The 25,736-nt window shown below is 41.2% G+C and overlaps 1 pseudogene; it reads right to left on the bottom strand.

The window, feature by feature from the left end:
- Positions 1–1,256: 1,256 nt before the first annotated feature.
- Positions 1,257–15,103, bottom strand: LOC142436600 (inositol oxygenase pseudogene; annotated as a pseudogene).
- Between the last annotated feature and the right edge of the window lie 10,633 nt (positions 15,104–25,736).

Raw genomic sequence — 25,736 nt, 5'->3', positions numbered from 1 at the left:
TATGCTACTTGACTGCATGGTAGGTCAATTTCATACTGAAGTGGTTGGAAGAATTCTTTAATTTCTTCATTAGTGATTGGTGGGTAAATTTGACTCTTCACTGTATTGGCAAGATTTTCTTGTATTTGCACAGATATTCCATCACAGGGAGCATTGTGGTTCAATATAGTTCTCAACATTTCCATTTGATGAGTGAACAGTCATTCCTCTTGTATTTGTCTATCCCGCGTAGTGAGCCATCTGATTATTTGATTCAATAAGCAACCACCATATTTCTGACTGTACATTTTTCTCACAGCCATCCTAATAGACCTTGGGATGCAATCATCACACACATAGGTAGCTAATGTCATTTCTTCTTTACCATGTTTCCTAACTCATAACCTCTGCTTCTGTGTTTCTGTCATTTTTAAGACATTCATGTTTGTGATGCATATGGGATTGTTTTGGATTAGGTTCATGAGGATGAAGTTATCTTTGGTATGATAATGTGGCCATTTGGAGGCCAAGATTACAGGATGCATCTGACATCAACAGCTTTACCCCAATCCACCCTTGCTAGCTTAATTTCTCTCTTCTACACAATATGAGAATAGAGGCCAGCAGACAGATAGGATTCTAGTACCCTCATATAATAACAGGCAGGAGCAAAGCGTGTTCTTGGAAACCAAGACCTCTGCCCTTGGAATCTTCTAGACCCAGTGAAACTTGGATGCCAAGATTCATGAAGATCTCCAGAAATACAGGCACTCTTGACTGTTGAAAAGAGACCCATCATACTAGATCCATTCAAGGATGCCACATTGTGTCATGTAAAATGAAGTAAATCAAGCCCCATTTCATTTAGTCCTATTCCCCTCATTGCCATCCTGTAGAATAAATTTTAACTGCTCTCGAAGTCACTCAAGGTTATACATCATTGGTTTCTTCACTTCTTGTCCCTAGTTTGAGGCCCCTTCTTAGAAAAACAGAAAACTTACACCCTTGCTGGTAATTGAAAACTTTTGTAATAAAGCCTATAGTCCCCAATGATGTATAAAAATAGCTTATTGTCACTGTCAATGCTGATGAATGGCAACCATGTAGGACAGAGTATACTGCCCTTATGGGTTTCCAAGATTGTACTTTTTTTTGACACTTTAAGGTCTTTATTGATGCAAACCTGAGCACAGTCAGGTGGGTGGGGTCTATCAAGGAAGTTGGGTGGGCCAGGCCTGTCTCCATGATCACAAGGTTGTCTTGGGCATGCAGGATGGTCACCAACTGAGGACTCTGGGGAAGTACTTGCCAATGAGCCCCTGGTAATAGGGGTGCAGTATGTCCACATCAGGCAGGTCTGGGCATTTGATGTAGAGTTCAAACTTGTTGAACTCCTGAACCCGGGGCGGCATGTTCAGGGCTACACAACTACCGGTAGTCACCACCGGTGTGCCACGCATAGAAGGAGTGGAACTAGAGGAAATTTGTTGAACTTCATCACTTGGTACATATACTCATCATGGCCCCAGTACATGTGGACATTCCCCAGGCTGCAGTGAGGCTGGTACATCCCAAGCTCAGAGCTGTATAGAGGATCCCTGAGGCCTGGATTGTCCTGGAAAGTTGAGTCGCAGAAGACCACAGAGGCCTGGGGCCAGCAGCCCAGAGGATAGGTGTTTCTAACTACGGCCCACTGGGGCTCCTTGGCCAGGGGCAGCAACTTCCCCAAATTATGCAGCATCCCCACCAGGTACAACCAGTCCTTGTGGGGATGTGCCCTCTGGATGCCCTCCACAGTCTGGAAGGCATGGAAGGAGGTAGGGACGTCCACATCCGGATCCGACTCATCCACCAGCTGGTCCAGCAGGTCTATGGCCTCCAGGACTGTCATCTCCTTGGAGGAGCAGGTTCCAAAGTGGGCGTGCTTCCCTCTGATGAAGTCCACCACCTGGTATGTGTGCATGAGTCTATAGCTGGCAAAGACGAGGTCCAGGAGCTGGCCACAAGTGTAGTTTCAGAAGATGGCCTTCCCCTTGCCCATTCTGGGCTCCATCTTCAGCTGGCCAACCATTGTGGGTTCCGGGAACTCTTCAAGAGTATGGAGCCAGAGAGAAACAGTGTATCCCACAACAGACCTAGCCAGTCTTATGTAATCATCCAAGACTGCAATACTTAATGGGAGTAGTAAGCCCCATCTTTCTCCCCTCTAAAAAACATTGGTATCACTTTTACACTGAATGGACATTTCCATTTTGCTTCAGTGGGCAGTATCATGTACCTTGGGAAACACTGCTGTATGTCTCTAGGGGAGCCGACTGTTATCTCTCTGAATCGCAGAAGCTGGTGGTTTTGAAGCCTCCAGCTCATGATAAATGGAGGAATAAGTCCACACTGGAGCACAGCTCCAACACTGACATCCTTACATGCCTGCCACACTACAGATAACCTCGACCCCAGCAAGTTGATACACATAATGAAGAATTACACAAAGAGAAGATGTAAGACACACCAAGTCCCTGAATAGGTATTGAGGTGTTAAAGAGATTGAGGGTAAACAGGACACCCTAATCTGGATACTCTGTTTATATTGAGTAGAGCAACTATATCCATATGTTCATAATGCAAAATAGAGTGACCTCAATTCACAATGGCCTCAAGGAGAGCCAAGTTTAAGGACCCAGGCCTTCAACTTCTTGGCCCCTCCAAACTTAGCTTCTCAGGACCATTTAGAGCAGTGGTTCTCAATCTTCTTAATACCATGACCATTTAATACAGTTCCCCCAACCATACAATTATTTCCATTGCTACTTTATAACTATAATTTTACTACTGTTATGAATCAGGCGACCCCTGTGAATGTGTCGTTTTACCCCCAAAGGGGTGGCAATCCACAGGGTGAGACCCACTAATGTAGACAGTTTTCATGTTACTGCATATTTCAGCTCACAGTTGCAGAGGCTGACAAGGCTCAGATTCCTGTCCTGACTCTTATCCTAGATCAAGTATATCCAGTGGCTGATGAATGCAAGATGGGAGGTAAGATGGCAGACTTCTTTCTCAAGCAAATTGAGACCGACAACTTCCAGAAACACAATTACAGGATTTTGTCTCAAGTCCCCAAACCTTCAGGTCAGATGAAGTGTCCAGGTCCAGAACAAAGCTAAAGACCATTCAGAGAATCCTTTTAAATGATAAGACCACACCCACAAGGAAGCTATCTTCCTCCTCATTGGCTGCTCACAGTAGGTCTCATCATGAAAGAGATGGCATTCTATGAACTCTTATCAACCAGGCGGATTCCATCATCATGAACCAATGCCTTAGAATCCTGACTCAGCCATGATACACAAAGTTTCAGTCATCACACCTTACTGTGATTCAAAGAATATAAAAAATTGTGAGGAATGTGTTGGAGGGTGAGAGTGAATTAAGCAATTGGTTAAGAAATGACTTTATCACCCAGATGCTCATATATGAAATCTGGTTCAGTCATTGTGGATATTTATCTGTGTAGCTCATTTTCCATAGTTCAAGCTTATACCCTCTGTGCCTCTTCAAACTTATGAAAAAGAGTAGAAGTCCCACTTAGGACTTCTAAGTCCCTCTTTGGACTGGCCATCTTTCCAGGAGTGGATGACCTCATCAAGCCCCACCAATCAACTGATAGGTTTGAATATGTGGTCTCTCTAGCAGAGAAAGATAAAACTCACCTCCCTTTAAAAGTTAGAGCATTGGAAGTCCTAGAGAGGTCTTCTTAGTCCCGTGTGGTAGATGTAAGTCATTAAAGAACACAAAGACGAGTGTTTAATTTCTGCTATAGATTATGAATATACTCTGACACTTATATAATGGTCCAACAGGGAAGAGCTTATGTGGTAAACCAATAATTTGTCACAAATGTAGTTGATTCTTCATAGGTGTCACTGAGTCAGTTCTAGCTCATAGCAAACCTGTGTCTAACAAAAAGGGACATGACTCAGTCCTTTGCCATTCTGACAATGTTCTCATGTTTGAGCCCATATTTGCAGCTCCTGCATCAGTCCATCTCATTGAGGAGATTTCTTTATCATTCACTTGCCCTAATTTCCCCAATGTGATGTCTTTCTTTAGGGACTGGTCTCTCCTGATAACATGTGCAAAGTACATAAGCAAAATATCGCCATCTTTGCCTTTAAGGAGCACTGTAGCCATGTTTCTTCAATGGCACATTTGTTTTAACTTTTGGCAGTCCATGGTACTTTTAATGTTCTTTTGCCTTTACTATATTCTAATACGTTGATTCTTCTTCAGTCTTCCTTTGTATGCATTGAAGAATGTTCAACTTTCACATTCACTTTTCACAGGCAATTGAAAATACTAAGGCTGTACATTTATTCAATTACCTTTTCTTAATTGTGTTTTAAATATATTATCCTGGGCTGAATCAATGACACTATAAACAAAATTACCTTATGCTTCAAAGAGATGATTGATAAAGTTATCTGCCATAAAATAACAAGATGTCTCTAAGGTGAACCAGAGGTGAATAGAATAAACAGAGTAAGGGATGGATGTGGAGCTCATAATTAACCCAAGCTACATTCTAAGAACAGTTAATTCTTACAAAATTCCCTTTTGAAGGAAATACAGAAGATGTAGTTGCAAAGTGTGGTGAAGAAATTAGATGGTATCTATCAGAAACAATAGTGTCTCGAATCTTAAGTCTTGTTTTCAAACAAGCAGTGATCTAAGTGTACCATCAACTAAGCCCACATGGAAGAATAACATCAACATATGTGATCCAAGGATTGTCAATAGTAACATCCAATTCTGCAGCAGAGCATGGTATCAGAGCTCAATTTTTTTCCTAATAACCATTGTCTGTGCCTCTTTTTAAAATCATTTTATTAGGGGCTCATACAGCTCTTATCAAAACCCACACGTGCATCAATTGTGTAAAGCACATTTTTACATTCATTGCCCTCAGTATTCTCAAAATATTAACTCTTCACCTAAGCCCCTGGCATCACTCCCTCATTTATCCCCTCCCTCACCACTCCCTCATGACCCCTTGATAATTTAGAAATCACTATTTTGTCATATTTTGCACGGTCCAACGTCTCTCTTCACGCATGTTTCTGTTGTCCGTCCCCATAGGAGGAGGTTATATGTAGATCCTTATAATTGGTTCTCCCTTCCCAACCCACCCTGCCTCCACCCTCTCAGTATCACCACTCACACCACTGGTCCTGAAGGGAATAATCTACCCTGGATTCCCTGTGTTTCCAGTTCCTATTTGTAACAGTGTACACCCTCTGTTCTAGCCAGATTTGTAAGGTAGAATTGGGATCATGATAGAGTGTTTGGGGGTCTGGGGATCATTTAGGAACTATGCTCCATTGTTGCTGCACGACATCCTGTCTGGTTCATCTCCTCCCTGAGACAATGTAAGGGGTTGTCCAGTGGCCTACAAATGGGCTTTGGGTCTCCAGTCTGCACTCCTCCCCTCCCCCCGGCATTCACAGTGATATGATTTTTTTGTTCTGATGATGCCTGATAACTGATCCCTTCAACACCTCATGATCGCACAGGTTGGTGTGCTTCTTCTATGTGGGCTTTGTTGCTTCTGAGCTAGATGGCTGCTTGTTTACCTTCAAGCTTTATGACCCCAGACACTATATCTTTTGATCGCCAGGCACCATCAGTTTTCTTTACCACATATGCTTATGCACCCATTTGTCTTCAGTGATCATATCATGGAGGTGAGCACAGAATGATATGATTTTTTATTCTTTGATGCCTGATAACTGATCCATTCGGCACCTCATGATCACGCAGACTGGTGTGCTTCTTCTATGTGGGCTTTGTTGCTTCTGAGCTAGATGGCTGCTTATTTACCTTCAAGCCTTTAAGACCCCAGCCGCTGTATCTTTTGATAGCTGTGCACCATCAGCTTTCTTCATCACATTCACTTATTCACCCGCTTTGTGTTCAGTGATTGTGTCGAGAGGGTGAGGATCATTGAATGTTAGTTTAATAGAACAAAATATTCTTGCATTGAGGGAGTATTTGAGTGGAGACCCAATGTCCATCTGCTACCTTAATACTAAACCTATACATATATGCACAGAGATGTATTTCCCCATTATCATATATAAATGTATATATAAATATTTACATGCCTTTATTTAGACCTCTATAAATGCCCTTTGCCTCCTAGCTCTTTCCTCTATTTCCTTTGACTTTCCTCTTGTCCGACTATCATGCTCAGTCTTCATTTGGGTTTCAGTAACTCCTCTTGGTTGCATTACCCTTGACCACGCCCTAACAAGTTTTTAAACACTGATTTTAAGAAGGCTATGGATGACAGTCAAAGACCAAAACACATTTGCAGGATTTATACATGCAATAAGTCTCTGTGATTTCTGTCTGACCATAATTAAGGTATAGGAATAACCTGGCTATCAATCAGAGATGATAATAGTAGATTGAAATAAAAACTCTGACTTGAATAATTAAAAACATTATTTGCTCTCCCTTTCAGTACTCTTTGATCTTAATCTTGTTTTTCTATACTTTCTGTTTTTGCTTTTTGAATTGCAGTTTGTCCTTGTTGTTGTTATAGTTAGCAGCCATCTTGACTCTTTTATATATTTTTCTATGTAGTTTTGCTATATAGAACCCAGGGTGGGTGACTCTGTAGAAACTATAACTACATTAGGGGTCCTGGAAGGCACAACATGGAATGTGGGAGCTAGTGGGGAGTTGATATCAAATAAAAGAAGGAAGAAAATGCTTGAAGCTGATTGTGATAGTCACATGATATGACAACTATTGAATGATGTGTCTGGATTATGTCCTAATAAAAGAGTTTGAGGGGGTAAACAAGAAACAGAAAATAACAAATCTCTGGCAGGTGTACCTTATGATCCTCAAGATCCTTTTATTCAACACTTTCAAGAAGTCTTATGCAGCAGATTCATCCAATCCAATGGTTCACTTGATTTCTTGACTTTTGCTTCTGTTGTGGTTTGAAATGAATGACAGCCACTATAATGTTACGATAATTTAAAAGAGTCTTTATTCGGTTATAACCGGACTGCTAGAATTTAAAAGCGATTCTTTGATTGGAGTCCCGAGTAGACATTTCAGTCCATCTATAAAGGCAAAAACTCATTTATCATTTGTCTAGGACTTATGCAAGCATGGACAGAAGCAGAAAGCAATATTAATGTTATTATTCTTTAAAGCTAGTGAGCATTACACAGTATAGCACTGATTATAACATTCTGTTTAATAACATAAAAATAGGAATCTACTGGTTACAACATTAAAAGCAAAAATATTATTAATTACAATGTTCTGATCCGGAGAACATGAGTGCATTCCAAAATTATTCTCTAGCGGGACCTTCCCAGATGAGAGGGGAACGGAGCAGGTCATCCAGCAGTCAAAAGATGGCATATCAGTGGCTAACACTAGTATGTCTCACTTCCATGAGCACTTATTGTGCATGCCAGCCAGATGAAATTATTGACAATACCAATATATTATTGATTTCTCATTATATTACTCATTAGTCCACTTATGAGGAGTTTGGTCTTCTTTATAATGAGTTGTAGTCCATGCTGAAGGCTGCAGTATTTGACCTTTATCAGCAAATGTTTCAAGCCAATCTTCAATCAAGCAAGGTTTTGTCACTTGCATATGGAAGGTTGTTAATATGATTTTTTCCCAAACCTGATGCCACGTTTTCCTTCAAAAAATTCCAGCATCTCAGATTACTTTGTCAGAATATACATTTAATAAGTATGGGGAGAGGATAAAATCCTATCACATTTGTTGGGAGCCGATAGCCATTAAGACTCTGGCCTCAGACACGTAGGAGAAACTTGGCCGCTTTCTAACAGCAAGGCTTTGTTTCCTGCCCAACTTCGCCCCCACATTCCAAACTACGTGCTCAGTAGCATGAGAAATTGTGATAACTGACCTTGTTGCCATTAGTCAAAGTACTGAGCACCCATTGAACTGCAGATATACCATATTAGGAACATCGTGATAAGTTCACCCGGTAAGCCTTGATTTGCATGCGGACGTCGCCACGGACGTCTTTGAGTACTGTTGCGCACCCTTTGTACCTTATTGGGAACATGTGGCTGATTAGTTGTTGTACAGTGTGCGGTTGTTACACAGTGTCCTTCATTGGAATATGTGCCTCCCACTTCCTTCTCTGTTGTGAATATATACCCAGAGTTTTGGCAAAATAAACGGGCTTGATCAGCACTTGTCTTGCCCCACGTCTCTGTGTCTTTTTGCCATCCAGGTTCGTTGCCTCTCCAGGTCACCGCGTGAGGGTCTCGCTGGACGAGACCCTAACACACATTGGAAAAGAACTAAAACCCGAGAAATAAAATCATCAGCATACAGACAACTGATCTTTGACAAGGACCAAAAGATATCAAATGGGAAGCAGATGCCCTCTTCAACAAGTGGTGCTGGAAAGAATGGATATCTACCTGCAGAAAGATGAAGCAAGACCCTTATCTCACTCCGCGCACAAGATTAAACTCAAGGTGGATCACAGACCTTGTGGTAAAACCCCAAACTATTAGGACAATCAATGAGGGAATTGCGACCAACCTGAGAACTTTGGTGCAGGGAATATCTAGGCTATCGTATATAGGTAAGGACACAAATACAGTTGAGTCACTAATTGGCAAGAGGGGTATACCGAAGATAAAATGCCTGTGTACATCGAATGAATTCAGCAAGAGAGTAATGAGAGTGCTGACAGACTGGGAAAATATCTTTAGTAATGACACATCAGACAAACGCCTTATTAAAATTTATAATACTCTGCTTGCTTAAAAAAAAAACAAACCACCTAATTACCCACTGAGGAGATGGGCAAAGGACCTGAACAGAAATTTCACAAGGGCAGAAATCTGAATACCCAGTAAATATGAGAAAATGTTCCTGATCATTAGCCATCAGAGAAATATCAATTAGAACAACTGTGAGATACCACCTAACACCCTCAAAGATAGCCAGAATTCTTTCAATTCACAAAATCAGAGAGTAACAAGTGTTGGAGTGGCTGTGGTGAGATGTGAACATTGGTCCACTGCTGGTGGACTTGTATGTATGTACAGCCATTATGGAATTAGATTTGGTGAAGTGTAAAAGAGATGGAAATCAAGCTACCATAGGACCTAGCAATTCCCCTATTTGGCATATCCTCAGAAGAGGCAATAAATGAACCACAGTCAGATATCTGTGCCCCAATGCTCATCATGGCGTAGTTCACAATCGCACGAAGTTGGAAACAACCCAAATTTCCATCAACAGATGAATGGATTCAAAAACTGTGGTACATGCATACACTGGAGTACTACACATGCCTGAAAAGCAGTGATGAGTGCATGAAGCACATTGCCGCATGGGAAAAATTGGAGGAAATTATGTGAAGTGAAATAAGCAAAGGGTAAAAGGAGAAGTAAACCATAAGTCCACTTAAGTAAGCTTAAAAGGCAAAGGAGATATAGGGGGAAAGTTACTATATGAATACATTCCTGGGGTGAAGTCCAGGTTAGTATGGCAGGGGCCAGACCCAATCCAGGGATACATATGACAGTCAATGAAAAAGGAGGGGAAAAGCAAGAAAAGTGGGGGGAGGCATGGGTAGTAGGGGAACAGGGCACTAATACATCCAAGGGGAGGGTATTGTTTAAATCTCCACAGGAGTGAGAGAGAGGGACCAGACCTCAACCTGGTGTGCCAAGACATGAATTCAACATACTGGCATGATGCAGCAGTCCAATAGAGAGGTCTTCAGGGGAAGCCCCAATCCCAGCTACATGTCCAGCCTCCCTGCCTGAAGAATCATCAGTCTGATGGTTCCCAGGGTGACTGATGGAGAGCACTGAAGGAAAATGGACTACAAAGGACAACACTGAAGCTACAGCTCTGGGAGAGGGGCACTTCTGAACAGAGCACATGGGAGCAAACTATGAGTGAAAGAGAGAGTAGAACACACCCCTGGTCCACCAAGCCCAAGGATGATATTCCTGCTGGGAGCAGCCAATGCACAGAGAGGACCATAGGGCTGGCCTCAGCACGAGACACGATTTCCATCAGTGACCCATAGCGCTACAGGGCATAACACCGAAGACACGGTGTGAGAATTGTCTCCAATCTGACCCCACCACACCGGGCAGAAACACTAAGGGTGTTTGACAGAGCAACAAGGGGAGTAAAGCAATGAAGTCCCTGAGGAATCCCAAAAATGGACTTTGGAGCCAGGGTGTAACATCCCATGAGACTCGACTGGCAAACACTCATAATAGTCAACAAACAAACCGGGAACTATTTATAGACTTTTCTTTTTTGCTGTTGGTTTGTTTTGTTGTTTTCTTTTTGTGCTTAATATTGTTCTTGCATGTCTATATAGATAAGGTAGGCGGGGTAAACAATCCTGAGGAGAAAATAACAGGACTGATGGTTCCGGAAGGGACACAGGAGATGGGGAGGCAGGGGAAAGAAAGGGGGGAGCCAACAAAAGCAGGATAGGAGAGCAACAAGTGATGTAAACTTGATGGTGAGGAAGGCGCAGGAGGCTTGATGGCGTTTGATCAAGTGCAATGTATCCACGAGGAATTACTGAAAACCAAATGAAGGTTGAAAATGATAGTGGGACAAGAGGAAAGTAAAAGGAAATAGGGAAAAGAACTAGGAGGTAAAGGACACATAGAGAGGTCTAAATAGAGGTATGTATTTATATATAATGATCAGTAAATAGATCTATTCAAGTACTCCCTCAATGCAAAAATAGTTTGTTCTAATAACTTGCCATTCTTTGGTGCTCACCTTCCTGACTCAATCACTGAAGGCAAAATGGGCACATTAAAAAATGTGATGAAGAAAGCTGATGCTGCCCAGATATCAAAAGATATAGCATCTAGGGTCAGGAAGGCTTGAAAATTTAAAAAGCGTCAATTTAGCTGAGAAGGAATAAAGACCACATGGAAGAAGCACACCAGCCTGTGTGATCATGTTGTGTCAATGGGATCAACTATCAGGCATCAAAGACCCAGAACAAAAAACCATATCACTGTGAAACCCAAGGCCATCTGTAGACAATTTGACACCCCCTCACAGAAGGGTCACAAGTAAGAGATGAGCCAGTCAGGGTGAAATATAGCACCAATGAAACATACTACTTTCCTCTAGTTATTCAGTGCTTCTTCTCCTCCTCCCCATTATCATGACCCCAATTCTAGCTTACAAATGCAGCTAGACAAGAGCATGTACACGATACAGATAAGAGCTGGAAACACAGGGATCCAGGGCAGATAACCCCTTAGGACCCATAATGATGGTAGCTATACCAGGAGGGGAAGGGGAAGGTGGGGGTAGAAAGGGGAAAGCGATCACAGTCATCTACATGTAAACCTCTCCAAGGAGGAGGACCAACAGAAAAGTGGGTGAAGGGAGACAGCGGTTGGTGCAAGTCATGCAAAAAGTAATAATTTATAAATAATCAAGGTTTCATGAGGGAAGGAGGGTGGGGAAAGGAGAAATGAGAAGCTGATACAAAGGGTTCCAGTAGAAAGAAAATATTTTGAAAATGAAGATGGCAGCATATGCACAAATGGGCTTGACACGATGGATGTATGTATGGATTATCTTTAAGCTGTAAGAACTGCCAATAAAGTTATTTTTAAAAATTCTTGTAACATACTTTCCTGATTTTAAACCATTCTGTATTCCCTTGTTCTGTTTGCACAGCAGCCTCTTGATCCACAGACAGGTTCCTCTTGGGTGCAATGGAGTGTTCTCTAATGCCCATTCTTCCCAAGGCCATCCAGAGTTTGTTCTAAACCACACTGCTCCTGTGTTGTAGGTAGCTGAAATTTATTGTTTCCTAACCTCCCACTGATGTGTATATCTGAAAAATTGGGTATGTCCTAGAAGTGGTGGTGGATTTCAGCTGAAATCTGCTCAACCTCAAACGGCATTCTCATTATTTGGCCCAGATGGTTTCTCTGAGATGTCTCAGATTCTCTGGAAATATCTTGGACTTGACACATTTCTTTAGGGACCTGGAAGATGAAAACTAAGACTCTAAATGTGAAATAGAGACAAGGACCTGGCCTCAGGGACAGCAAACAGATAATGCCATCCCTTACAGCCAGTCATGTAAAACTTTATCTTTCTACCCACCAAAATTGGAAGAATAGACATTTTTTGCATGTGAAAGCATTATATATGTTGTATTTATTTCTTGAATAATGAGCATAAGTAACATTAGATATGCAAGTCTGTTTTTGCGTGAATTGAGTGTGTTCTATATTGGATTTTGAAGATATGGATTTATTGCTCTATTCAATATAAACAGGGCAAACAGATTCGGATGCATTTTCACCCTCTATCTCTTTCACATCTCAGTACCTTTTCTGGGTCCTCGGTGTGTTTTAATATCTTACTGATTTACAGAGATACATTAACTGTATCAACTTGCTGGGATCATAATTCTCAGTGGTGTGAAAGTTTTGTAATTGTGTCAATTTTGAAGTCTGGTCGAGTAGTGGGCAGAGTTTGTCTATTAATCCAGAGTTGACAGCTTCAAATTGAGTAGGTCTCTAATTGAGAAAGATAAGAAGTCTGCTCCTATAACGGCATAGTGCAGTGTTTACTGAAGTACCTGATACTGCCCCTTGAGGGGAAATGGAATGGTGCACGTGTATTTTATGGGAGAAATATGTGGCTCCCATAAGGAATTAGAAACTCAAGGGCAGTTCTACCCTGTCCTAAATAGTCACCATTAGTATGCTCCGACAAGGGGCAGTGAGATTTTTTGTAATACTTTATTCTGGATTATGGGCTATAGTAAAAACGTTTCAATAGTCAGCAAGGATGTGGGTAATTTTTTCCATTTTCCTGCTAGGGGGCATGCAAAAGGGTCACTAAGTTTGGGAGCATATGATTGACAGCACTAGTTCTAGGGAACAGTTCTAATCTGTTCATAGGTTGGCTGTGAGGGAGAATGGACACCATATTACTGGGTTTTAGTTTATTTTACATTTCTGGTATAATGTGGCCTCAGAGAATGGATCAGTTGGGATGGGATCATGTATGATCATATTCCGTGGTAAAGGAATTCAGGCTATGATAGTAAATCCTTTATCCCTTCATAATCTTTTCTGACCTAGATGTAAGGGGATTTTCCTGAGGTGTGGCTCCAGAACATTTCATCTCTGATCTGATTACAGCAAGAAAGGAGACCTGGATCAGAGCTCTGTGGACTAGCAGTCTCTATGCAGTGAACCTCCCAGATTCAAGGTAATGCTGAAGCATACATCTATGGTGCTGTCTAGGGCAGATTAAGCCCACAGACATTGCAAGCAGACAAGGACCTTGCCCAGACACAGCAGAATAAGAGAGCCTTATCCTATGACTGATGGGATATGTAACAAAAGATATGAAATTCTACCCACCTAATCTATAAGAAAGTTAATTTTGAATGAAAAAAAACCAGTTAATGATGCTTCCTTCATAAACACACTTAATAACTAAGGAAATGTGCTGGAATCTTCTCCAGAGATCAATAATCTAAACACATCTGGTTTGGGATGCAGTAATGGTTACTGTACTATAGAGAGATGGAGCTCTTTTCATTAGGTATTGGGCTTTTAATACACAGTCAAGGCAGAGTTGACTAGGTATTGGGTTATTAATCCCAAGGTCAGTGCTTTGAATTTACCAGCCAATACCCAGGGCAGATATGGGGACATATACTCCTGGAATGATTTACAATATCATAAGACCAACAGTAGCCCTCATGGCAGAGTGGTTAACAGGTGGGCTGTGTACCCCGAGGTCTACAGTTCCCAACAGTCTGCTGTCCCAAGGGTGAAAAACAATGTTATCTGAGCCTGTAAAGAATTACAGTCTCAGAATCCCACAGGCGTCATTCCTCCTATGAGGTTGTGTGGCCTGAGAACTGAATGGAAAGCAGTGAGTCTGAGTCTGCTTGTTAAGTCAAAGGGGAACTTCCCCTATTTTCTATAAAGCTGCTCTGAGTAGCAATAGGCATGATGGTAGTGAATTTGTGCTAAGGGCCAGAGCCAGAGTTGACTTTTCAAAATGTCAAAACCATATGGCATATAAGAGATCCAGTTAGATGAAGCTATTTCTGGAAGGGTTTTGCTCGTTCCTCCTTCCCTTTCACACTTTTCTGTTATTGAAATCACTTGGGTTGGTGGCACAGTGGATAATGTTTAATGGCTGCGGTTTTATGCTGACTTGGCTGGGCCAGGATTCTCAGAAGTTTAGGAATTACGAATGAGCTTAGGTGACAGTGTTCGATATAATGCCATCACTTCCATGAAGAGATTTGCTGTCAGCAGCCAAGTAGTGGGAGGTGTTATCCTGTTGGGTGTGGTTTTCCCCGTATAAATTCAAGTACATTCTATCTGCAGCTTTTGTCCAGTTCTGGGGACTTCCTAGACGTGTGGATCTCCAGATGTGAGAGAGCATCTTGACATATTTCATATATAGCTTGGATTCATCAATCTGCACAGCCATGAGGAAGGAGCCTACCATCTGACCTTCCCTTCTTATTTCATTGTGCATTCGACCTACTTGAGTCAAGAGAAGGGTCCAGACTGATATCTGAGCCTTGCCATCCTCTACAACTGTGAATTGAAAAGGTGAGTAGTATGACTAGAAGGTTTCCTAACTATTTCTGACACAGGTGGCAGGATGGGAGAAAAACTGGACTTCCCAATCTAGTACAGTGCATAATCTTGAAACTCCACAAGAGAAATTCTCCCCTTTCCTATAGGATCTCTAGGAGTCAGCATTGACTCCAAACCTTCCAGTGAGTAAGGGTTCTGGGACGAAGGTTGTGGAGGGCTGGGCTCTCCCTGAGCTTTGAGCAGATGACTTATCATTCATAGTCCAGGATACCTTTTGGAGCAGATTGATCAGAATGAGCTCAGGGACTCACACAGTATTTTGGAGTTTTCCATGCAGAGTTTGTTGCTAAGTGAGGTTTCACCGATTGCCTCTCTGAAATAGAAATTTCCCCACCATTGTTCTTGGCAGCTGTTGCCCAGATATATCGAGAGACATTGAAAGTCATGGTGGAGAGCTGGCCCTTCATCTCGCTGCCCCTGGTTGTTCTAGTGACAATCTCACAGGACATCTTTTGCTTGTGAGAGGCAGTTGTCTTCATATTCTAAGTTTCAAGAGTATTTAGATAACATTTGATAATTGGTTGTTTTTAATTTATGGTGGCCCGTGTTTTCTGGAGAAGAACCGTGCCTCATAGTGTTTTCAGAGATTGCTTTTTCAAAAGTAAGTCACCAGGCCTCGCTCTTAAAGTGTCTCTGAGGAGAAACCAACTATCTTCTAAGTTAGCTGCTAATCATTTTATCTGTTTGAATTATTAGGAGTTCCAACTTTAAAGAATTGCCATGAATTTCACACTTATTCAAGGAGAAAAATGGCACATGGTGATGTTTTTATTTTGGAGGTTTTAAAGAATTTTTCCTAATTCTTCCATTTAAGATTTTTAGGTTGACATTCATATTTGTTTTGTTTCATTTTTTAGTAAAATTCTCCAAGCTTTTAGGAAAAAGGGGCATTGCAGTTAGTTTGCTGCTACTGGTGTTTCTGAGTTGATTACTAGGCGTGGTATAAGAGTGGATCAATTAGAAATCGGGTGGAGATAACACAGGCCTAAATAAGAGACTGCGATAGGATTTTCACATTGGAATCTGGGTAGGTCTAACCCATTAAGAATTGTGCTGGGAGATTTGCTTTTCTGTGGTGAGGCTTTTAGATGCAAAATTCATAAATTCTATTTATGGATCCTAAAATGTCTGACTTTGACTGTAAGTCTTAGGCTGTTGTTGTTAAGGGCTATGGAATTGTTCCTGGCTCATACTTACCCTCAGAACTGACTCATAGTTATTCTATGTCAAAATGGAGGAAATACTGCACAATCCATGGCCATCCTCACAGTTGCTATATTGGAGATCCTTGCTGCAGTTATCATGTCAATCCTGCTCAAATAAATGTTTATACTAATCAGTGCTATAAAACCATTGATGTAATCATTCAACTTGTTATTTTCATCTTAAATATGCAATTCATTATATGAAACCCAATTCCCGGAATCATGAAATTTGGCTATAAGCTATCTCCTAGCTGTCCACACTTTTACAGTTTTGTGCTTGGGCCCTTGATGCATCTTTGTGTTGTTTCTAGGTGTCATTGAGTGTGTTCTGAAGCATAGTAACCCCAGATACAACAAGACGTAATGCTGCCCAGTCCTGTGCCAGCCTCACACTTGTTTTGCTTGATTCCATTGTTGCAGCCACTGTGTCCATCCATCTTGTTGTGTGTGCATTCCATCATGTTGGGAGCTTTTCACTTTTCTCCAGACCCTTCACTCTGCCAAATATGCTGTGCTCTCCAGAGACTATTCTCTTTTGACGACATGCCCATGTTGGCTTTGCTTGTCTCTAAAGGCATATGGGTCTTCCTACTTTCAAGACAGTGGGTGTTCTATTGGCAGTTTATGGTACTTTCAAATTCTTGGCTGGCACCACAATTCAAATGGATTGATTCTTCTATCTTCCACATTTACAGGATTAGCTTTAGAACTAGATTGGTTTCTTCTAAAATCCAGTGAAAATTACATTAAAATAATTATATAATTGTTATGTAGCACACCCCATTACAAACCTGATAAATTTGCCTCATAATGTAACTGAGAGAGCGTGGCTTCAGGCTGTACCCAGACAGGTTTACATATCTGGATTCTAATCATTTTAGGTCCTGCAGTCGGATTGCTTTCCAGGGTGCCAACTCTAGACTGGTGAATCCCCTGAAGTCTGATTCAAGGATTTGGAACCTGCCAAATGCTGTTACTGGTAAGTTCTTTTTCTTTAAAAAAAAATAATTTAATGTGGGCTCTTACACATATTGCAACAATCCATAAGCCAACTACATTAAGCAAAATTGTACACATGCTGCCATCATTATTTTGCAAATATGATCTCTCTACTTGATGCCTTGTATCAAGACATCTTTTATCCCTTCCTTCCCCCAGTAAGTTATTTTCCTGGGCATGATCTTTCTGTCTGACATAGGCATGACCCACTCATGACATTTACTGGACCTTCTCTCATGCCAATCCTGTGATGTTTCTTGTCTCTTCTCCAAAATATGATTTTTTGAGGGGGGTCATGATCCCTTATTTTGGTGTTATTAGAGGCTCTCAAATTGGTCTGCATAATATTGGCCCTCCTTTAGGACACACAGATATGCTATAAGGTCCTCACAGTGGTTATGCTTTAGCCTGTTGTTGCAGTCACTGTGTGGATGCGCCTCCTTTGGGTCTTATGCTTAACCTAGCAAGATGTTCTATTCAAGACTGGTCTCACTGGAAGACATATTCAGATTCTATGAAACAATGTATCCTACCACACGAAGGCTGATTGGACAAGAATACTGTCAGAATATGAAATCTAAAGCCTAAAGGTGTGAGGCTTTATTGGTGGATAGCAGGATACACTCTCTGGGATTGAAAAGTCCGCTGCGGAATCAAGATATTGCTCGATGCACAGAAATAGATTTACTTCACCGTAACTTTACCTTGTTAGTGACAGTTGCTTTCATAGTGTAAGTTTGAAGTTCTTTTTTTTAATGTATTGTGAAATATTTATTTCTAATTACAAATAAATGAAATTTTGTCTTGAAGCATGGTGTAGCATGGGTAACAGTCTTAATATAACAACAGTAAATGACATTGTTACATTTAGCGACAGTGTGCGTAAAAAGCCAACTGTAAGTGTGAAGGTTGAGATCGCTTCTCTCTCACCAGATCAGAAATTCTCAGGCAGTCTTTGCAAGAGCCCAATAAAGACCATCTTTCATAACAAGTGTACTTATGTATTTAGACTTGATAACCAACAAGCTGGAAAACCCTGTTTCACAAAGATATGATGTTGGAAATGAAAGAAGAAGGTGCAACACAGTATCAGACCGAATAGGATATGACTGCACACACATGATCCAGAATTTTATAACTGGCATTGTAGAGAAATCAGTTCTTGCTGCATCACTGTTAATAAGTTCAATGAACTCCTCTTATGCTGTCTCAAGAGCATCTTCAACTTTGACTGTGAATGGGCTTCTGGGAAGTATAAATGGGGTGTCAGGTAGATTTGGAAAGTACTAGAAAATTTCATCTGCAAGCATGTGCAAGTGTTCTTTCACAGAAATTATCGTAATCCTTTCATCTGGTTCAATTACATGTTCTTCAAAGAAAGCAGTTAAGGTAGGCAACGTGTGAATTTTATTTTCATCCAATTTTTTTTTCCAAAGCTGAAGTTTCATTTGGAATGATCAGATCTTTTCAGAAAAATTAAGGCATGTTGCATTTGGTCCTTGCAGTGATAAATTTAACTCATTCAAGATGGCAAAGATGGCAACCAAAGAAGCTATTTTCTGCAGTTCATTTTTATTGCTGAAAAGTGTTTTGAACTGCGGTCTTGGTTAAAAAATTTATTGAGTTCATCACGAAGCTCAAAAACACTTTTTAAAACTTTTCCTTTTGACAACATCTCACTTCTATGTGAAATAGCAGAGCATTATCCAGCACATCCAACTCGTTGCACAGTTGAAAAAACAGTCGACTGTTTAAAGTGCTCACCTTTAGAAAATTGACAGAATTTATGACGTTTTTCATTGCTTCTTGTAACTCTTGTGACAGCATCTTCATTGCTAATATGTGACAATGAATCATACAGTGAGTTTTGATGACTTTTTGTGGCTTCTTCAATATCAAATGATAAAGTTCAGATGGACAGCCTAGCATAACAGAGGCACCATCTTTGCAAACACTACAAACCTTTTCCCAAGAGATCATATGCTCTTTCAGAAATGAACCAACTGTATCAAATCTACCACGTGCAGTAGTTGTCATTTCAAGAGGTCTGTAAAAAAGAAAGTCAACTTTAAAGTTGCCATCCTTAACATACCTGAGGTAAACCAGTAACTGAACAGTTTGCAACGTCTGTAGATTCATCAAGCTGGATGCTAAATATTGGAAGTGGAGCAGATTTAATTTATTGGAAGATCTAATAAGAATATCAGCAGACATGACATCTATTCTGCAGACAGTGTCGTTAGATAAAGAAATTGCATGCAATTTTGTCACAAATTCGTCTCTCATCATAACTCAAACAATGTCTTTGGCTGCTAAGCAACAGTAAATGTTCAGCAATGGTGTGAGGTTGTAGAGTCCTGCCTGGTGATTCTGTGTGCCACCAAATAGGAAACTTCAATGGCTGCTATGTTTTCTTTGTGGTACTTTCCAACAGTGGCAAGTCTGGCTTTCTTGAGTCCATCAGCTTTGCTTTTAAAATAGTTGGTATCCTTGCCAGAGAAGCTCTGATGCTTGCTATCAAAATGGCGTTTTAATTTGTTTGGCTTCATAGGTTTGACTGATAGAAATTCACAACAAACAACACATTGAGGCTTCTCAATTCCTGCTGTAATTATTGAGGTAAAACAATACTGTAAAATGTCCTCCCTATATTTTCTTTTCTTAACCTTCTCTACATGATCCATTGTCAAGGGATAGTTTCCAGGGAGTTTTAATTTCTTTATTCATCTAGTAATCTCAGGCCAGTCCAGGGAAGTATGGGAGATTTAAGACATTCATTAGCAGGCATATTTTAAGAGTGCATATGGTTTGAGATTTGATAGGCAGAATCGATGTAAGTCTTTCTAGTTCCCAAGAAGTGTTTTCTTTCCCATAGCCTGTCCTTCCTCTTTGTTCAGAGGAACATAGGTATCCCAGCCTGGCTACCTGCCATCCCAGAGTTTAGAAAGCTAGTTGTTCCAGTTAGAGATTCATGTCATTGTGTTTACCAATTTGTGTTTATGGAGTGCCTCCGAGGGACTGCCTATCTTTTTTTAAAATTTGGGCCTTGTACACCTGTTATCACAATCCACACATCCACCCATTGTGTCAAGCATATTTGTACATTTGTTGCCATCATATTCTCAAAATATTTTCTTTCTACTTGAGCCCTTGGTATCAGCTCTTCATTTTTCCCCTCCCTTCACCACTCCCCCTCCCTTATGAACCCTTGATAATTTATAAATTATAACTATTTTTCATATATTACACCAATGTCTCCCTTCACCCACTTTACTGCTGTCCATCCACCAGGGAGGAGGATATATGTAGATCCTTGTAATCTGTTCTCCCTTCTACCCCACCCTCCCTCCACCCTCCTGATATCATCACTCAGAACTGGTCCCAAAGGGATCATCTGTCCTGATTCCCTGTGTTTTCAGTTCCTATCTGTACCAGTGTAATTCCTTGGTGTAGCCGGATTTGTAAAGTAGAATTGGCATCATGATAGTGTGTGTGTGGCAGGGCGGGGGGAGGAAGTATTTAAGAACTAGAGGAAATTTGTATGTTTCATCATTGCTACACTGCACCCTGACTGGTTCATCTCTCTACAACCATTCTGTAAGGGGATGACCAGTTGCCTACAGATGGGCTTTGGGTCTCCACTCCCCACCCTACCTCAGGCACAAAGATGAGATTTTTTTGTTCTTTGATGCCTGATACTTGATCCTATGCTATGGACACTTCATGATCACACAGGCTAGTGTACTTCTTCCACATGGGCTTTGTTGCTTCTCATCTAGATGGCCACTTGTTTACCTTCAAGCATTTCAGACAGGGATCCTCAAACTATGGCCCGCGGGCCACATGCAGCTGGCCAAAGACATTTATCTGACCCGCCAGGTGTTTTTGCCTGTTGTTTTTGTTTGTGTTTTTTTTTTACTTCAAAATAAGATATGTCTGATGGGGTCAGTGCACTTGGAGCTGTCAGAGTGTGGGAGCAGGATAGGAACCTGGTAGCACTTTGTCTTTCTGAAGCTTCTCTGGGGGCGAGGTTTTCCAGAATAGCCCACTATGTGTGTGCCAAGTGCAGCTACGAGCTGTTCTCCATGGGCTCCATGTAGGAGCACTTGCTGCCATGGCCAGCCTTCACGGAGACCATCCACAATGATAGCATGGCCAAGCGGCCCGAGTGCAATCAGCCTGATGCCTTTAAGATGCCCTGCGGTAAATGAGGCTGGCCACGGGCTTGGCCACGAGTTGCTCAATGATGGCCCCAAGCATGGGCAATCCCGCTTCTGAATATTCAGCAGCTCCCTGAAGTACATCTCTGAAGGCAACAAATCTGCCTCCCAGAGGAAGTAAATGTGCAGCCCAACCCCCACACACCCCCAACAGCCACAGGTATTGGTCACCCTCCTTTAGAACTACAGCCTACAGACCTTCAGGCAGAGAGGGCTAGATGGGGTGGTGGGGAACGGTGTTTCCTGATGACGCTATGCCCTGTGCCAGGATGGGGCCAAGCGCTAGTTCATCTTGGCCTCCGAGGCTGGAGGCTGGGACTCTGCTTTTAGGGTGTCTGTGTCTTGAAAGATATAACACCCTTGACTTCTCTCCTCAGCCTGGAAGCCCCTCCCTGCCTGTCTGGTCTCACCCCTATGAGCCCCAATTCCCCAAGGGGCTCCAGCCCTCACCAGGGCCCATCCTGACCCCTAAGTTGTGTGAGCAGTTGCAACCACTACAAGGCCATGTCCCAGTCGGGGGCTCCATTCCAGTCACCCCATGAATCACTCTGGTCAAATCCTTCTAGGCTCACCAGGACACTGATGGTCTATGACCTGCTGGAGCATGCAGGCCCATGGCACCACCCCTGAGTTCCAGGTCTCCATCTGTGTGAGAGAGCAGCCACTGATCCATGGTCTTCCTACCAGTCCCTGGTGGGGCCTGGGAGGTCTTGTCGACAGTCTGTACCTGCCAAGCTTGCCCCAGAAGAGTATGTCCAGAGCTCCTGGTGGCAGCTTCACCCTTTCCCGCTTCACCCTCCTCAGCTTTCTGAACTGATTGGCTGGAAATTAATAAACAAGGAGACCCAGCAGGATGCCATGTCCATGACTGGGTCTGTCTCCACCCTTAAAAAAAAGTGCAGGGTGCATAGGAATTTGTTCATAGTTCTTCTTTTTTTTTTTTTTTAAACTATAGTCCTGTCCTCCAATGGTCTGAGGGACAGCAAACTGGCCCCCTATTTAAAAAGTTTGAGGACTCCTGCTTTAAGATCCCAGATGCTATGTCTTTTGATAACCAAGCACTATTAACATTCAGGTTTGAAGAAGTTTAAGAGAGCACTTGCTTTTCAGTGCATCTTAATTTAGGGAGACTCTTTTTGTCTCCCTAGAAAAAGCCTCATCGAATTTTCAAGGTTTGATTTTTCTAAGGTAGGTCACCAAAGCCTGTCTCTCAAGGAAGACAAATTTTCTGTTAGGTGCTAACCATATTAACTATCTGCGTCTCTTAAGGACTTCAAGTTCAAAGAATTACTATAACCTTTACATTTATTCATAGAGGAAAATGACACATTGTGATGTTTTTATATCTTTGGGGATTATAGCACATTTACGTATTTAAATAACTTTTCTGATAATTTGGGTTTGTGTTTATTTTGTTTTACTTGGCTTTGGGTAAAATTCTTAGTTTGCTGTTTCTCTGAGAGGTTTGCTAGATATGGCATAAGACCACATCAGTTAGTAAGTGGATGGAGGTGACCTGGTAATAAATGGAAGATTGTAACAGGAATTTCATGGTAGAATCAGGGTGGGACTAACCCAATGAGAATTGTGTTGGGAGATTTGCATTTCTTTTATGAGAATATTTCACTGGGATTTATAATTCATGAATTAAATTACACTTATGGATCCTAAAATGTCTTTCTTTGACAGGCTGTTGTAGGCTGTTAAAGGCCCTGGAATTGGTTCTGACTCATACTGACCCTCAGGTCTGACTCACAGTTAGTCTATATCAACATGGAATAAATTTTTTGGGTTTTTTTTTTCTCTTTTAAAATAGAACATTTATTTATTTTTTGCATTCATTCTTTATTCACTTATCTCTTTTTTTAACAATTTATTGGGGCTCATACAATTCTTATCACAGTTCATACATATACATACATCAATTGTATAAAGCACATCTGTACATTCTTTGCCCTAATAATTTTCTTTTTTTTCTCCTCTTTTCTTTTTTTACATTTTATTAGGAATTCATACAACTCTTATCACAATCCATACATATACATACATCAATTGTATAAAGCACATCCATACATTCCTTGCCCCAATCATTCTCAAAGCATTTGCTCTCCACTTAAGCCCTTTGCATCAGGACCTCTCTTTTTCCCCTCCCTCCCCTCTCCCCCCTCCCTCATGTGCCCTTGGTAATTTACACATCGTTATTTTGTCATATCTTGCCCTATCCGGAGTCTCCCTTCTCCCCCTTCTCTACCGTCCCTCTCCCAGGGAAGAGGTCATATGTGGATCCTTGTAATCAGTTCCCCCTTTCCAACCCACTCACCCTCCACTCTCCCAGCATCGCCCCTTACACCCTTGGTCCTGAAGGTATCATCCACCCTGGATTCCCTGTACCTCCAGCCCTCATATGTACCAGTGTACAGCCTCTCCCCTATCCAGCCCTGCAAGGTAGAATTCGGATCATGGTAGTTGGGGGGAGGAAGCATCCAGGATCTGGGGGAAAGCTGTATTCTTCATCGGTACTACCTCGTACCCTAATTAACCCATCTCCTCTCCTAAACCCCTCTATGAGGGGATCTCCATTGGCCGACACATGGGCCTTGGCTCTCCACTCTGCACTTCCCTCTTCATTTAATATGATATATATATATATATATATACACATATACATACACATATACATATATACATATACACATATATACACATACATACACACACTTATATCTTTTTTTTTTTTTTTGCATGATGCCTTATACCTAGTCCCTTGGCACCTCGTGATCGCACTGGCCGGTGTGCTTCTTCCATGTGGGCTTTTTTGCTTCTGAGCTAGATGGCCGCTTGTTCACCTTCAAGCCTTTAAGACCCCAGACACTATCTCTTTTGATAGCCGGGCACCATCAGCTTTCTTCACCACATTTACTTGTTCACCCAACATGGAATAAATTTTGTCCAATTCATGGTCATCCTCACAATTGTTATGTTGCAGCTGCTTCCTGCACTTACCATGACAATTCATATCAATGAACATTTTCCTATAATTTCTCTGAATCTTGTATTTACCAAGCCTGTTATTTTCCAAGGACTGATATGTTAGTCTAGTAGAGGTCAATGCCATTTCCTTGATATTTTTTCCTTCAAATAATAAAATAGTAAAACAATATAATTCCACATCAGTTACCATAACAATATAATTTCACATCAGTAACCAGTTTTTTGTTTTCTCTAAGAAAAGCTTTTAGTTTGAGTTCAGTGAAATATAGTTTGACTCTCTCTAATGTTCACGTACTGAGGATAAATGCATCCACGATGCAAATTATTTGTGACATAGACATGTTTGGCTTTCTGTTTCAATTTTCTGATTCTCATGCATATGGAATCAGGAGAGGCAATGATTTTAAGCTCTTAGATGCAAAATAAAAGTCATTGGTTCAAACTCACCAGTTGTTTCTTGGAGAAACTTAGAAAGGTATGCCTAGAGAGAAATGGCACAGTCAGACTCCATAGAGTTTACAGCCTTAAAGATAATGCTCTGGTGTAGTGCTACTGTATTCTATGGGGTGTTTATTCTGTGATAGCGTTACCTTGCTTGTCTTAGTAAAATGAGGTGAGTGTATTTTTCAGTGATGCAACTTAAGGGGAGTTTGAACTGTCAGGTTCTGTGTTACATATGAAGCTGTGGATCATTGGCCTCCATCCCACTCAGGGCTCCTTAAGCTATGCTTTCACTTTTATAAAGAGAATTGGATATATATATATATATATATATATATATATATATATATATATATATAATACTAAAATATCTCTAAAGGTGGTATAACTTAGGAATTGTACTAAAATTATAATATAAGACAGATTTCACAACTTCTGAATTGTTTTGTTTCACTCAATTTTTTGTTACTTTTGAGCTTATAGCAGGGGGTGTGGGGGGTGGACAGGATGAGAAAGACAGAACTGGATAGGACTGCCTATGATGGTTAATACTGAGTTTCATATCTCCTGGTCATTATTTGTAAATACTATGTACTTAAGATGCAATATCCCAAAGGCCACATAATATTAGAGAGCTTACACTACTGTCAGGTTATGTCTAACACATAAGGTTACAAAAACATCTTTCAAAGCTAATGTTTTCTGTAGTTCTACTGGTTTTTCCAAGGTTCGGCTTTTAGCTTTAATCAGGATGGCTATTGCATGTTTCTCTTTAAGTGCTTGATGAATTATCTGTTTTGTGTTGCTTAATTTTTTAAAAGATAATTCATCATAAATTGAGTGTTGAAGTAATTCTATGTAAATTTTATTTTTCCTATAAAGTTCACTGAAATCTTCACTTTTTCTGTCCCATAGTGGAGCCCTGTGGGAGCCCCATTGGACTGCCAACCCAGCAGTTCCAGTGACCAGGTGCTCCATGGAGAAAGACAAGGCTTTTAACACTTATCAAGGGTTAGAGCCTGAGAAAAACACAAAGACATCTCCCCATGTCCTATAGGGCCGAACTGATGTCATCACTGCCATCCATAGCATTACAAATGCTACATTTCTAGAAGGCACGTCACACCATGTCTTCTGGAATGTCTTCCCATGAATCTCGAATC

Source organism: Tenrec ecaudatus, unplaced genomic scaffold (genome assembly GCF_050624435.1).
Source record: "Tenrec ecaudatus isolate mTenEca1 unplaced genomic scaffold, mTenEca1.hap1 Scaffold_445, whole genome shotgun sequence".
Lineage (NCBI taxonomy): Eukaryota > Metazoa > Chordata > Mammalia > Afrosoricida > Tenrecidae > Tenrec > Tenrec ecaudatus.
The sequence above is the reverse complement of the archived record's forward strand: the minus strand, read 5'-3'. Positions and strand labels throughout refer to the sequence as shown.